At 42.2% G+C, this 13,059-nt stretch overlaps 1 pseudogene; it reads left to right on the forward strand.

Moving 5' to 3' along the window:
• Positions 1–10,464: 10,464 nt before the first annotated feature.
• Positions 10,465–12,500, forward strand: LOC147445644 (uncharacterized; annotated as a pseudogene).
• Positions 12,501–13,059: the final 559 nt, after the last annotated feature.

Consider the following 13,059-nt stretch of genomic DNA (forward strand, 5'->3'; position numbering starts at 1 on the left):
ATAATGTCAAGTCTCATCACATAAACACTGCCATAATAATCACCAGATGTCAAATCCCAATCCAATTCCAATTCCACAATATAATTCCAAATCCAAATCACTTTCAATATGTACCCGGGTAACAAAATCATACCAGTTACAGTGGTGGCCAGCCACTGCAGCATGATTTTGTGATCGGTGTTGCCTCAACCGGCGAATCTACACCAATAAGACGTGCTGCCTAAATCGGCGAATCTGCACTAATGCTGCCTAAATCGGCAAATCTGCATTTCATATTGTTTTAAAAATCATGAATCTGTAATTTATTAATGTGCTGCCTAAATCGACCGATCTGCACCAAGATGGAGTATCTACACACTGCCTAAATCAGCGAATCGGTGTGTCTGTGACCAATGGACTAGACAAGGCATAACAGAGAAAATAAAAATAGTTACTATGTTGACATCGCAGTGCAATATATCAAAGGCACTTACACTATCCCAAAACACCGTGGCTCACATGAGTAGCTGCAGGGCTTATTGACAAATCATCAAAAAATTACTTGTAGTACAATTAGAAGCCATGATCGAAGCATTTGATGGAGTCTTCAGTGAGCAGATAATGTAGAGAAATAAAAAAAGTAAAAGTGATGTATCTGAGATTCCATTTTATAAGTATTAGTGATGACATAAGAGATGTTGGGTTGCCTAATCTATAAAAGATTGTCGGTAAATCAATTATGAAAAGGGGAGTGAGGTTAATGTACATACCTTGAGGGTACACTGCATAAAAATTACATGAGCCAGTGTGTTTGTGGAGAGAGATATGATCATAACTTGCATCTGAGGCGTGTCAAACAGATTTGTAGAAGCTAAGGAGAACTGCGACTATCAAACTTGCACCATAATATAATTAACAATTCCAAAATATGTTAATTTTGTGTTAGTAATGTGAAATAAAATACAAGACTATGTTGTCTGTTGAGAATTTGATTCAAGATTAGTGTGCGATCACATATTAAGAACATACAGTGTTAGCTCTTTGATTCAACAATTGCAAAATAAATTAAATGAAGCTGGAACACAAATTAAAAGTTAGCCATAGCCCTGCGAAAATGGAAATGTGAGAAAATGTTGCAGTCGTAACGAAATAGCACAAATAGACAAAAACCACGAACAAGGAAAAAAAAAAAATGTAGGTAAGGAGATCTAATTGGATTTTATAGTGCAATATGGGAGATAAAACTCATGGTTGTTTGATTTAAATGTGTGTGTATGCGTCCGTATATCATCGAAATTGATAAATGAGTGTGTGTGGGTGTATTTAGTGTTCTCTAGATAATGCGGTCATAAACTAATGCCCTCGACAGTCTTTAGGTCTACATGCCAGTGGTACATTATATTGTTGTTCCCCTACACTCTTCATAAAACCCATATTACTTGAATCATATGTAGCCGGTGTGTGTGCACGATTATAGACCTTAAAAATTCCACACTAAAATAGTCATCATCATTGTCGACGCCTGAGGATAAATGGCATCTGGTGTTGTGCGAGAAAGTAGTGCATTGTTTGCTGAAGAATGTCATCAATGTGCACCGCTATAAGTAGTGGTACTGGAAGAGGAAAGAAGGAGAGTTAAATGAAATGACAGACTATATTACTCATCTTCAAAATGCCTAGGAGACCTCGTTGATACAATCTTTATGGAGCTAATACAATGTCTCGGCTCAAAATTGAAATGAAATGAAGTAAACAAAAACTAAAAGTCTAAGGGCATTAGACTAAAATAATCAGCGGCATTGTCGACAATTTCCATGGATGCTCTGCAACGGGTATTGTCGCAGAAAGTATTGCATCAATTCGAAAGAGCTTTGTTAATGTCCGTCTGTCTAAGTAGTCAGGGGGACGCCACTGTTGTATGGGCGTCAGATGCAGCCAATGAGGGGGAGAGAGAGAAATATGGAGGGGAGTGGGGACATAACAAGAAATGAAATGAAATGTTAAATGATCCCTCCTCGGAAGGCCTATGGGAACACACTAATACAATCTCATAAATTTAATACATTGTCTGGGTACAAAATAAAATGAAGTAAAATAAAGGCTAGTCGTTGCAGAGCTTCGTCAATGTCCGCTTCTGTACGCCATCGTACTAGAGGAGTCGGGGAGAGGGAGATAGAGCAAGATTTTGATGCCCCTACTGAGATTGTTCCCGACAGAGAGTTGGCTCATCATGGAGATGTCCTCAGCTGTTGACAACAGAGAAAGAGAGGGAGATCCTTGGAGTACTGGAAGAGAGGGAGATAAAGTGAGGTGGGGTACACGAGAGTGGCAGCCATGTTGTCAAGAAGAGGCACAATGATTGGAGTAACACGAACAAGGGTAGTTGTAGCAACGTCTACAAGCTGTAAGGGTTGGGTAGGTGCTCGCCAAGGGCTGCCAAGGTGGGCAGTGCCCAGTGCAAGGAGAGATGACATGGTGGCATTTTTTTTTTGACTACTAGGAGGACGCATGTCAGCATTGGCATGGGCCCCATCAATTTTGATGGCTGCAGGGATGTCGACATCAGACTGGGTTGCTGTGATGGCTGCACCATTTACAGCATTATGTGATGTTGGCGCAGCAAGGGCAGCCCACAAAAGGTGTGGCGGCGGAAATGGCCGCAGCAGGCACGACTGCAGGTGCTGCAACCTATTTGACTGCAACCAGGTTGACGGTTGTCATGGCCGCAGAAGTGGCAACGTAAGAGGCATGTAGGTGCATGCTGTGAGTAAGACAAACCATGGTGCTACCAGTAGCAATAGACCCCATGGTTGCAGAGCGTGATGGAGGCCGGGGTGTGCGGTTTTGGTAGCTCTGCACGTCGCAAGTTAACGAAGGATAGGCTTGTGGCTGCATGCTCTACGAGAGAGAGACCGTTAAGAGTGTGAGTGGCATGCAGTGGCTGCCTGTTGACGAGGGAGGAAGAGAGAGAGAGGGAAAGGGAGAGATGGTGGTATGTGTGGCTGAACAGAACCAGAGAAAGAGAGAATGTCGTTTTCGCTGACGACTGAGGGTGGCGATGACTAGCGGAGAGTGAGAGACAGAGAAAGTAAGAGGTACTGCCAGGAAGTCAGGGAGAGGACGACTGCATGGCAACTGTAGTTGAGGGGTGCTGAGAAAAAAAAGGGAGGTCGGTTGGCGCCGTAGGACAGTTAACTGTGGTCGGCCTGAGAGGGAGAGAGAGAGAGATGAGAGAAAAATGTTGGTGCAGCTCTCAAAGTGGATGGCACGCGCCACTGTTGTCTGGGGTCGTTTTTGCCAAACCTGGATCAATGTGCTCCAGTCCTGCATGGCGGACTGCGCCGAGAGACAGAGAGAAAGGTTTAGTTGCTAGCTTGGGTGGCCGCCGTTTGGGTTTGTCCATGCAGAGGTGGCGGGTAGCCCGTCATGCGGAAATGGTTGGTAGCTCTAGTTGGCGGCAACGCCACTGGTTGTCAGGGGGAGAGAAAAACATGCGGTGTGAAGTGTGTGGGAGCTGTGTGCGAGGACTGAAGTGGCGTGTGGTTAATACTTGGCTGCATGGCAGCATAGTAAAGTAAAGAAAGAGAGAGGGCGAAAGACAGTGAAATTGTGTGGTTAGCTTTGCTGCTAATTGTCCGTGGAGCCTTTGTTGCTCCATGTGCACAACTGGAGAGGGGAGAGAAGGAGATTAGCGCCGTTGTGGCCTGCATGTGGCAGGGAAGAAGCTCCCCAGACCCAGCTTGGTCGAACTCTATGTAGAGAGCGTGTGTTTGGCGGGTGCTACTCGCCTTGGTGATGTGTGGAGGATGCGGGAGAGTCTGGCGAGGTTCAATAGCCTGATGTGAGGATTATTTGAGAGACTAAATTGGGATTGATTCCTAATTTCCTACTATGCAATGAGTCCTTGAGGTTGCTCCTTATGACGGGAGAGAGAGACGGGGAAAAATAAAAAAAATAAAAATCTATTACAGCTTCATCTTCCTCGTTGGGTCTTCTCCTTCTTCTTCTACTTCTTGCTCATCGAAACTCAGGCTACCTTCCTCTTCATAAATCTATTCTTCTTCCTTTTTCCCCTTTGTCAAATTCTCTCGTGTATTTCTTGTTAGCTAACCGGCAATTGAAATCTAACATTCCTCACCTGTTATCCTATACTGTGAGTCGTGGATGATCCTTGATATCATGAAAGAGATTCTATTCCTCTCTTGTTATTGCATATTGCCATAAGATTCCGAGCATAAGATTATGTTTAATCTATTCTATCAATATGTTCAATTAACATAATTATACTAATAATTTCTATATCATAATAATAAACAACGGATTCTCTTCAATTTCTAAAAAATCACTATCTATCTCATATAATCGGCATTAATTAGTATAAATTGAAGCAATTAACAAAAGCTACAAGCATAAGGAAACAAAACACTTAGCTGTTACGTGTCAAAAATCTTCAGTCTTGGAGCGTAGCCTACGCTCTGATACCACTGCTACAACGGGAGCGTGGAGAGCCCTGCAAAATACCCAAGATAACACAATATCTAGCATAAACCGACAAATCTGCATACCTGGCAATTCCCATAGCACAGAAACCATGACGTACGCGAACAGAGTGAGACAACGCGCGAGAGAGAAGAAGAGAACATACACAGGCGCACCTCCTAGAGTGGAGTGCTACGCCTGGCACGGTGAGAGACTAGAGGAGAAGAGAGGAGAGAAGAATACACAGACACTGGGTGCAATCTCCCCCCGTGCAAGAGTGCGCATTTTCCTCTTGCACGTATTTATTTATAGATTTCTTGAATGCCCAAAAATGATTACAAACTGGCCGGCCGGACATAATTGGCCAAAGCTCATAAAGAGCACTTGAATAATCAAATAAACATAAAATGTAACATCCTTCTGCATAATCCATTATCTGGTGATGCTTTTGCCACTTGTCAGCTGCAATAGATAATAAAATGTCAATTCTATAACACTATGAAACATGATGCAAATAAATTGATTTATGTTATGCCTTGCAGTATTTGATCGAGACTTTCAAGACACTGCAATCCTCCAATGTAAGCCTTATATTAAAAAGTATGGGAGACAACTATAAGTTGACAAAAACAACAAGGATTTAACTCATTAATTGTTGTTGTTGTTGGTAGCTACTAGCCATTAAATATGCCTTGCAAGTGTATGAATAGGGTAAGGCTATTTTGTTTCCTACTACCTCCATATCCAAAGTGGTGGTTCACAAAGTTGTAGTATGGTACTCATGACCTGTGCTAGATGAATAATTGCAAACATAATATCGAGAACAAATAAAAGAGAGCCAAACTTGAGTAAGGTTCTTTCCACTTGCAAGCACAAAGGGTATGTAAAAAGGCACTAAAAACATGAGACCCTATAATTGCTCAAAGGAGCTCCAATCCGAACCATACACCCCACTAAAAAGGCAAGGCCAAAGCATGAGATGGTAGAACTCCAAGCATTTTGAAATGAGCAGAATAAGAGCAAAACCATCTGCTCATGGGAGAGAAGGTTTAGGGATTCTTTGCATAACAAACCAAGGAGGTTACTTTCCTTATCCGTCCAAATTTTTTAGGCTTGAGCTTCCATCCACGAAGATAAGGTCTTAGAGTCAGAGTTCAACTATCTATCCAAAGCACATGTCTTGTGGCCGCATCTTTAAAGTGGAAGAGCACGATATTCTGATATATCTGAAAGTGTTCATGGGTGCATATACAACTTCCATAGGTGTGCTTTGTGTGCGTGCATGAAGTCTCTAGAAAGGTTTGCAGGGATTAAATGATCACATCGATAGGTGACTGCTTTGATTGCATTTGGGGAGGCATCAAAGTTGAACTTTAGCAACTACAAAAGAGAAATATGCCCCAACTGAAAGGAGAGACCAAATTAGATGTTAGAGGTGCACTGCAGGAGAGATCTCTCCATGGAAAGAGGTAATACAACAAGCTGTCCATGCACCACAATTGACACAAAACACTGACATCGGCTGCACTTCAACTAGGCAAAGCAAACAAATTAAACGTTGAGTGGCCCCATTTAAAATTGACCCAAGGCTAGCGGAAAACAAGCAAAAGGCCACTTGTCAAATCGAAGGCGATGAAACCCTGCAGAGAAATCCATGGCAGTGCAGAGAAACAAAAGGAATCCTCCAAGCACAATCTATTGTAGGTCGTGGTGTCTCACCCTTCAAAGCCCATCACTCTCCACACTCTATAAACTTAAGAGAAGATCAAACCCTTACAAAACCTCTCAAACAACAGAGCCTTAGTCACTACTCACCATGCCTACAACAGTCGATAGGTGCAGAGACTCCCCAAGGATGCCAAGGCAATGGAAAGCAAGAAAAGAATCCCTAAGCACACTACTAGGAGCAACGCCTATGAATCCAGAACCCTAGCTCTATAGCTTCAATTCCCTCCACAACATTTCTACCTACCCTATCTTCTTGGTTGATGAACCAGCAACATGAGCTCCACCACTTCACCTATCAATTCTAATAATCATCATAAGACATGGGTTTTTTAAAGGGCAAAGAAACCCACAAGACATTTTCTATTTTTAGCCAGAGAGCCTTTACTCTTTGGACATGCCCAAAAGAGACCTATTTGATAGACTCCCTTTCATATAGCACCTAGACCTATTGGCACTCATCCACAAACTCATTAAAGAGTTTCTTTTATCTATGAGTCCCAATAAGTAAATCAAGATGTGTCATCATTTTCTTGACAAACTTCAGCAACAATGAGTGCCCACTACTTTATCTACCAGTCAATTTTTTTGTTTTAACAAAAAATTAATCTTATTTTTAGCTAGCCAAAAAGAGAAGTCATCTCTATGGCCTTTGCCCTTTGAACAAGCCAAAAAAGATGTTGGTTGGGAAGATCCAAAAAGACAAACAAAAAATCTAGGGTTTGTTATCTTTTATGATAAATCATTGTTGCTTTAAAAACAAGGTGATCTTGAAAGATCAGGTAGGCATGGTAAAACCTACAAGACTCGCGTGAAAACTTTTTAAGAGCGATATGAACGAAGGGAGATGGAATAAGAGCCCTTTGTATAATTTGGAGAAAAACTTAATGTTGAAAGAAAGTGATTAAAAATTTGAATTTCTTGTTATGAGTAGCTTAGGTAGGGAATTAGATGGGCCGATTGTAGAAGAAGCTTGATTTATATGGGATATTTTCATTGGATGCACCAAAATCTAGAAACCATTGGGGCTAACATTTCCTCGACGAGCCCCCCAATCCCTTGTAATAATTTTTTTCCATAGCAATAGGGTTTTGTCAAGCATGTGTATGTCTCACAGAGCTTGAACTTGAACAAATGCATAGCAAATCCATCGATGTGTTCTTGCATGCTATCCATTCTCGCTGCCACCGCTTGATGTGTGAACAACAATTAAGCGGAGAACTTCTACGACCGTTCTTGTCTAAACGTGGGCTTAAAAGGGAATTTTGGGCTAAACTAAAGAAATGTAACGACAAAACTTCAAGAAGTAAATCAAGCATTGGAAGGTACCTCTTAAAGTTTTTTTCTTTACTTTGCAATACTCACAAACTGTGAGTTAATATATATATAACTCCAAGCATAGCCATGCTCAAACTGAGCCCTAGCATCAGCAGAGCAACATAGAGCAAATCTATATATACTAGTATAGCCGGCGGCTTTGTCGCCTCTCTCTCTCTCTCTCTCTCTCTCTCTCTCTCTCTCTCTCTCTCCCCCCGCCTGCGAGCATCGAGCCCTGCGCTCCAGACTTCAAGGCGACGTCACCCCCCCCCCCCCCCCCCCCCCCCCCCCCCCCCCCCTCTCTCTCTCTCTCTCTCTCTCTCTCTCTCTCTCTCTCTCTCTCTTTGGCTCAGAGGTCACTGCCGCGGGGGAGCCGGAGTCAGGAAACGCTGACGCGTGGCAGGGGGGGGGGACGAAATTCCCTCCCCCATTATCCTTAGTATAGATTAAAAGGGGGAAGGGATTCTGTTGCCCCCCCCCCCCCCCCCCCCCCAAAAAAAAAAGAAAACAAACAAACAAACAAACAAAAGCACGGCCATGTGGATTCTTTGCATCCGACAAGAGCACTTTGTTTCTTAAAAGCCGGGAGCTCCTTATTGCAACATAAATTGTTAGATATTGCTACTTCAACCAGGTTTTAAAGGCTAGGAACAATTGTTTATTTGACAAAACCATGGAAACAACCAGGTACACAAAGATAATACAAGAAAGCAGGGGGGCGATCCTAGCTTTCGGAAAATGTAAGAACTCTGATGAATGAAACAGGTTAATCGGCACTGCTTTAAGTGACTCTTATAGATATGGACTCTATGTTGTTCGTGGGTGGCTCCTCTTTTAGCCGATGTATCAGTGACCTCTTAGAGATGTCATGGCTCGACACGAGCATGGCAAGAATATGTAACTTTTATGGTTGTCAAAATAATTTACTCACCATTGTGAGTTTTGCCACAAAAGAAAAAAGTACCTATGCTCAAAACGAATTGAAGAAAAGATTTGTATGTCTATCTCCTTTCTCCCATCCAGCCTTTCTAGAGACCAAACAAGCATTAGCTTTTTTGGCCTGCAGAGGCCATAGGGGCCTGGTGGAGAAACGGGCATTTTTGGAGCCGTTCGTTTTTGAGGGTGAAGATCAGTGCCACATGGACAGGAGACATAAACTTTAGGTTTTCTGAGTGTAGAAGGTCTTTTCGGGCTGAGGGGATGTCTGCACCGCGTGGAAGACGGGAGCTCTGCAACGCATGCGCCTGAGGGGATGTTTGCAGCGCGTGGAAGAGGGGAGGTCTGTAGTGCATGCCCCATCTGGAACGCGTGCCGAAACGGAGCGTTGGTTTGCAGCTGAAGACAGCCGGCATTTTGTGTGCGTGCTGTACAATGCTCTTCCCCCCGTATGCTAAGGCAGTGTATCTGCGTGTTGCGCCTTGAAAGGTATTCAATGCGTGATGGCAAGCATGTCTTTTCCGCGTTGCAACACATTTAATGTGATGCAAACTCACTGCAATGCAGAAACGTGCCTTTTCGGGCTTCTGGCGAGCAGGACAGTAAAGAGACAGCATTTGCTGAATTCCATAGTGCAAGAGCTCTTATGAAATTGTATAAAAGCAGCGATTGTTCTGTGTTTGTGTATCTCAAAGACTGTGAGAAAATATTTTGTGGTAAAATTACTTTGCTTGGCAATGGCTTCCAAACAAAACAGTGGGAGTTCTTTTGCTCCTGAAGGACGAGAATGGTACATAAGCTATGGAGAGAGCTATTGAAGACTTTCGTGTTGTTCTACTTTCTATTTTTGCTTGGCCAAACTCTTTAAGAATTTGTATCACGGAATCTTGCTGACCGGCATTATGAATGTGTTAATCACTGCGGAATTTTTGATTATCATTGTCTGATCATGCTTATTTTGATTACTGTTTTGGAAATGCGATGGTTGCTTCGCCATTCTCTTGTTGTCGTCTTGTCCTGCTATTGAGTCCTTGTGTAGTCTTGGCTTTTTTCTTGCGATGCGGCGAGTCGTTCTTGGTTTTTTTATATCTAGCTTTCATAGCGCTCGAAGTAGCAATTTCAATCGTTGTGCTCGTCTCTTAAACATCTCGAGGAGCGTTCCAAGTGGAGAAAATAGAAATACGTGCTAGAATTCTTGCAATACGTATAGATCGTGAGATTGGATAGACCTCTTTCTATGTGATGAACATTTTCTCGCCATGGCCAGCGAAGCGGAAATTTCGAAGCTCATTAGTGCCACAATGTCTGTCTAGGCTCGAATCCATTTCAGTATTGTCGATTTGATTTCTCTCTCATTTGCACTTTTCGTCTTGTATCTTGGCCCATCGTGACGTCAGCAGAAAAGCAACAACACCTCAAATTTCGACTCACATCAACCAAACAGAGTCGAAATGGCTTGACCATTTCATATGCATGTACGTTTTGCGACATGCCTAGGCTTTATTTTGTATCCCCGCATTGTGCCTTCTCTCCATGAACATAGGCTTGCACGCCTACAATCCTTCTACTATGTAGTTCAAAGACCAATGTTCTAGGTGCATGCCCTCTTCTCCATGTTTGCGAACACATATATGCGTTTCTTAAGTTTGCAGCTAGCTTTTAACAAGCCAATTGGTAGGCCACTCTTAAGAAATCATACTTGGTCGGCATCCACTCCTTTCGATAGGCCATCTATGAAGAAGTTATAGTCATCATATTTTGTGTGGAACTTCCTTGCATCATAACTCAGCTACCTACATAATATATAAAGATAAGAATTATTATCTTGTGTTGTGTCACGTCATCTATAGTGCTTAACATGTCGTCATTCTCGCCACATAATCATTGAATCTCTCTCTCTCTCTCTCTCTCTCTCTCTCTAACACACACAGACATACATAGACCGTATCACAAGAACATTTGCCACTCTCATATAATTACCACCTTCCTATAATTGCAAGCACCTCTTTTCCTTCTAGGTGCTTTGATATGCAAGGAGTAGTTATACGACAAGGTTGTCATCTTGAACAATTCGTATGACAAATGACTGCTTGTGTTTCTAGCTATCATTATCAAATTTTCATTATGTATGGAAGGCGTTAGGTCCTCATAATTATTTTTATATAGAGCTTCGAAGGTTGACAGAAGGTACTCCTATCTCAAGTGGTAAACGTATCGACGTGCCCCCAACTGCATGCACATCATCGTCGCCTCACAAAAGATCGAAGCAGGAGCTTCATAGGCCTCACAAGCCTATTGCACGTGCATTGTTCATTTGAACGACTCGCACGTGAGCATTCATTATTGCAAAAGCATGTCTGTTTGAGAGCGATCTCATCAACTCATAGAGGTGTTTGCTTATGTTTCTATCTTTTGGATTATGTAGGCAAGCAAGCCATGGTGGAGCCCATTAATATCAAGAAGGAAGCATATGTTGAAACAGTTGTTCCATTCCATGCACTAAACAAGGCAAGACCTCTTGATATTGAGCCTTTTTCTATTGAGCCTCCCTTGCCACTCCAAGCAACAATTGTCCCAAACCCTATTGAGGACATACCTCTTAACAATGCTAATGATTTGAGTCCGATTGAAATTGACCCTTCTGTTCAACCTTCTGGCTTGTATGGAGTGGGTGAATCATCTCAACTAGATAGCAAGGCTATTGATCTTAGCATTGTTCCATTTCCTCAAAGTCTTCTCCCATAATTCTTGATTACTGATATCTCTGACTCAAGCCCACGATTCTGTATTGAGGGCCAGATATTGAATCTATATGGGACCTACAAAGTTGTCCTTGACCAACTGAAATACAACCGTTAGTTGAAGCTCAACTTGGTTGATGAAGAATGCACCGACACTATTATGGTGGTGGTCAATGATCCATACATAGAGCTCTACGTCGACAAGCTCCACCTCGGTGACTTTGTTCACATTGACAGCCCAGTTGTCAGGCGCAAAAATAGGGCAGATGAGGGGTCAGCACTATATTCCTTGTACATCAATGCTACTATTGCTGTAAGCACAGGAGAACATTTCCAAGTGTCTCTTACATTCACCCCTGATTGAAAGAAACATGCATTTCTTGATGACATAGGTGCACAACAATCTTCGAGTGGATGTTCTTAGTTGAGCACACTTGCTTTTGTTATTTTACAAAAGCACAACTCGCAGTCAAGATTTAGTGGGTCTGTTGGTGACCTTCTGGTTGCAGATGGTCCTCTCCCATTAGATAGGGCATTTGTAAGAATTGACCTATCTGCTTATTGTTTTCTAGTCTTTTATTATACATTTGAAATCTTCCATGATATATTGATGCTCTTTTTGATTTCGTTTCCATATTTAACCTTTTCTTGTAGCCGAGTTTTGTGAACTCTCGCAAAGATGATTGCCAACAATTGCTTCAAGAAATGGTTGTTGATGGCCCTGTAATGTGCGTTGCAAGAAACATTGGTGCATTCCTTGGCAAGGCCAATACCTTGTCGATACTGGATGTTACAATTCTAGTGCCTGTTCGTAGTGCGTGCCTCAACGAGGAGCTTGCTGCTGTCTTTCTGGCTCAAACCAAAAATTTGGGCTACAATCGTGAGGTGCGCTCATATAGCATACATTGATATATTAGAAGTGACTTCTCTCATTTTCTGACATAGCTACCTTGTGCAGGTTGTTGGAACCCTCCGATTCGTCAGCTTCAATAGTGTGCTGGTGGAGAAGCATTGTTCGAATTGTCAATCCACAAAAGTGTATAGACTTAGGCAAGCACCTTATTTGGATCTTGCAATAACAACACCACAATAATCACAACACCAAAGTTGGAAACATGTTTTGCAACAAAAGACAAAAAGATTCTTGATGTGCAAGTTATTGGTGCAACAGTCAATTTAGTCCTTGCATTGGATAGAACCTTCAACCAAATTTACATTGAGTCCGTTTCTAAGGTAAGAGATACCTTGGCAACAACCTCACGCTTTGGCCGTTTCAAAATCAATGCAAGTGGCCGCGTGATGGCGTATCAAACCGAATCTTAGTCTTGTGAATGTTTGCCTTTCATTATTAACTACCCTTTACTTTGCCTGCTTGCTCCAACTATATCCTCAAACGAAACCAACGCTTCCATCCTCTACTTCTTTGTAACGTGCTTTTGCACACTTTTGCTTGTGCTTCTAAGTATTGTGGTTATGCTTCTAAGTATTGTTCGCTTCTTCCTCGCATTGAGGACTGAAAACATTTCTCTATTTCTCTTCTCTCTCTCTCTACATATATATATATATATATATATATATATATATATAGATCAACAGTCAAATACAAATAGGCACACACGGATACACAAAACAATCTCTCTCTCTCTCTCTCACACACACACACACACACATGCACATGCACACACATTCTTCTTCTTCTTCTCTCTCTCTCTCTCCCTGTGTCTATTCCTCAATTTCTCTCTCTATCTATCAATTACATGCAAAACGACGAACACTGCCCTCTTCCTCTCTCTATAATGGAAAATCCTACTGGTTTTAGTATTCCAAAAGAGATAGACATTGACATGATATTTATGTAGACACATCCTCTTAATCAACATTT

This window comes from Adiantum capillus-veneris, chromosome 12, assembly GCF_014529385.1.
Source record: "Adiantum capillus-veneris isolate H3 chromosome 12, ASM1452938v2, whole genome shotgun sequence".
NCBI classification, from domain to species: Eukaryota; Viridiplantae; Streptophyta; class Polypodiopsida; order Polypodiales; family Pteridaceae; genus Adiantum; species Adiantum capillus-veneris.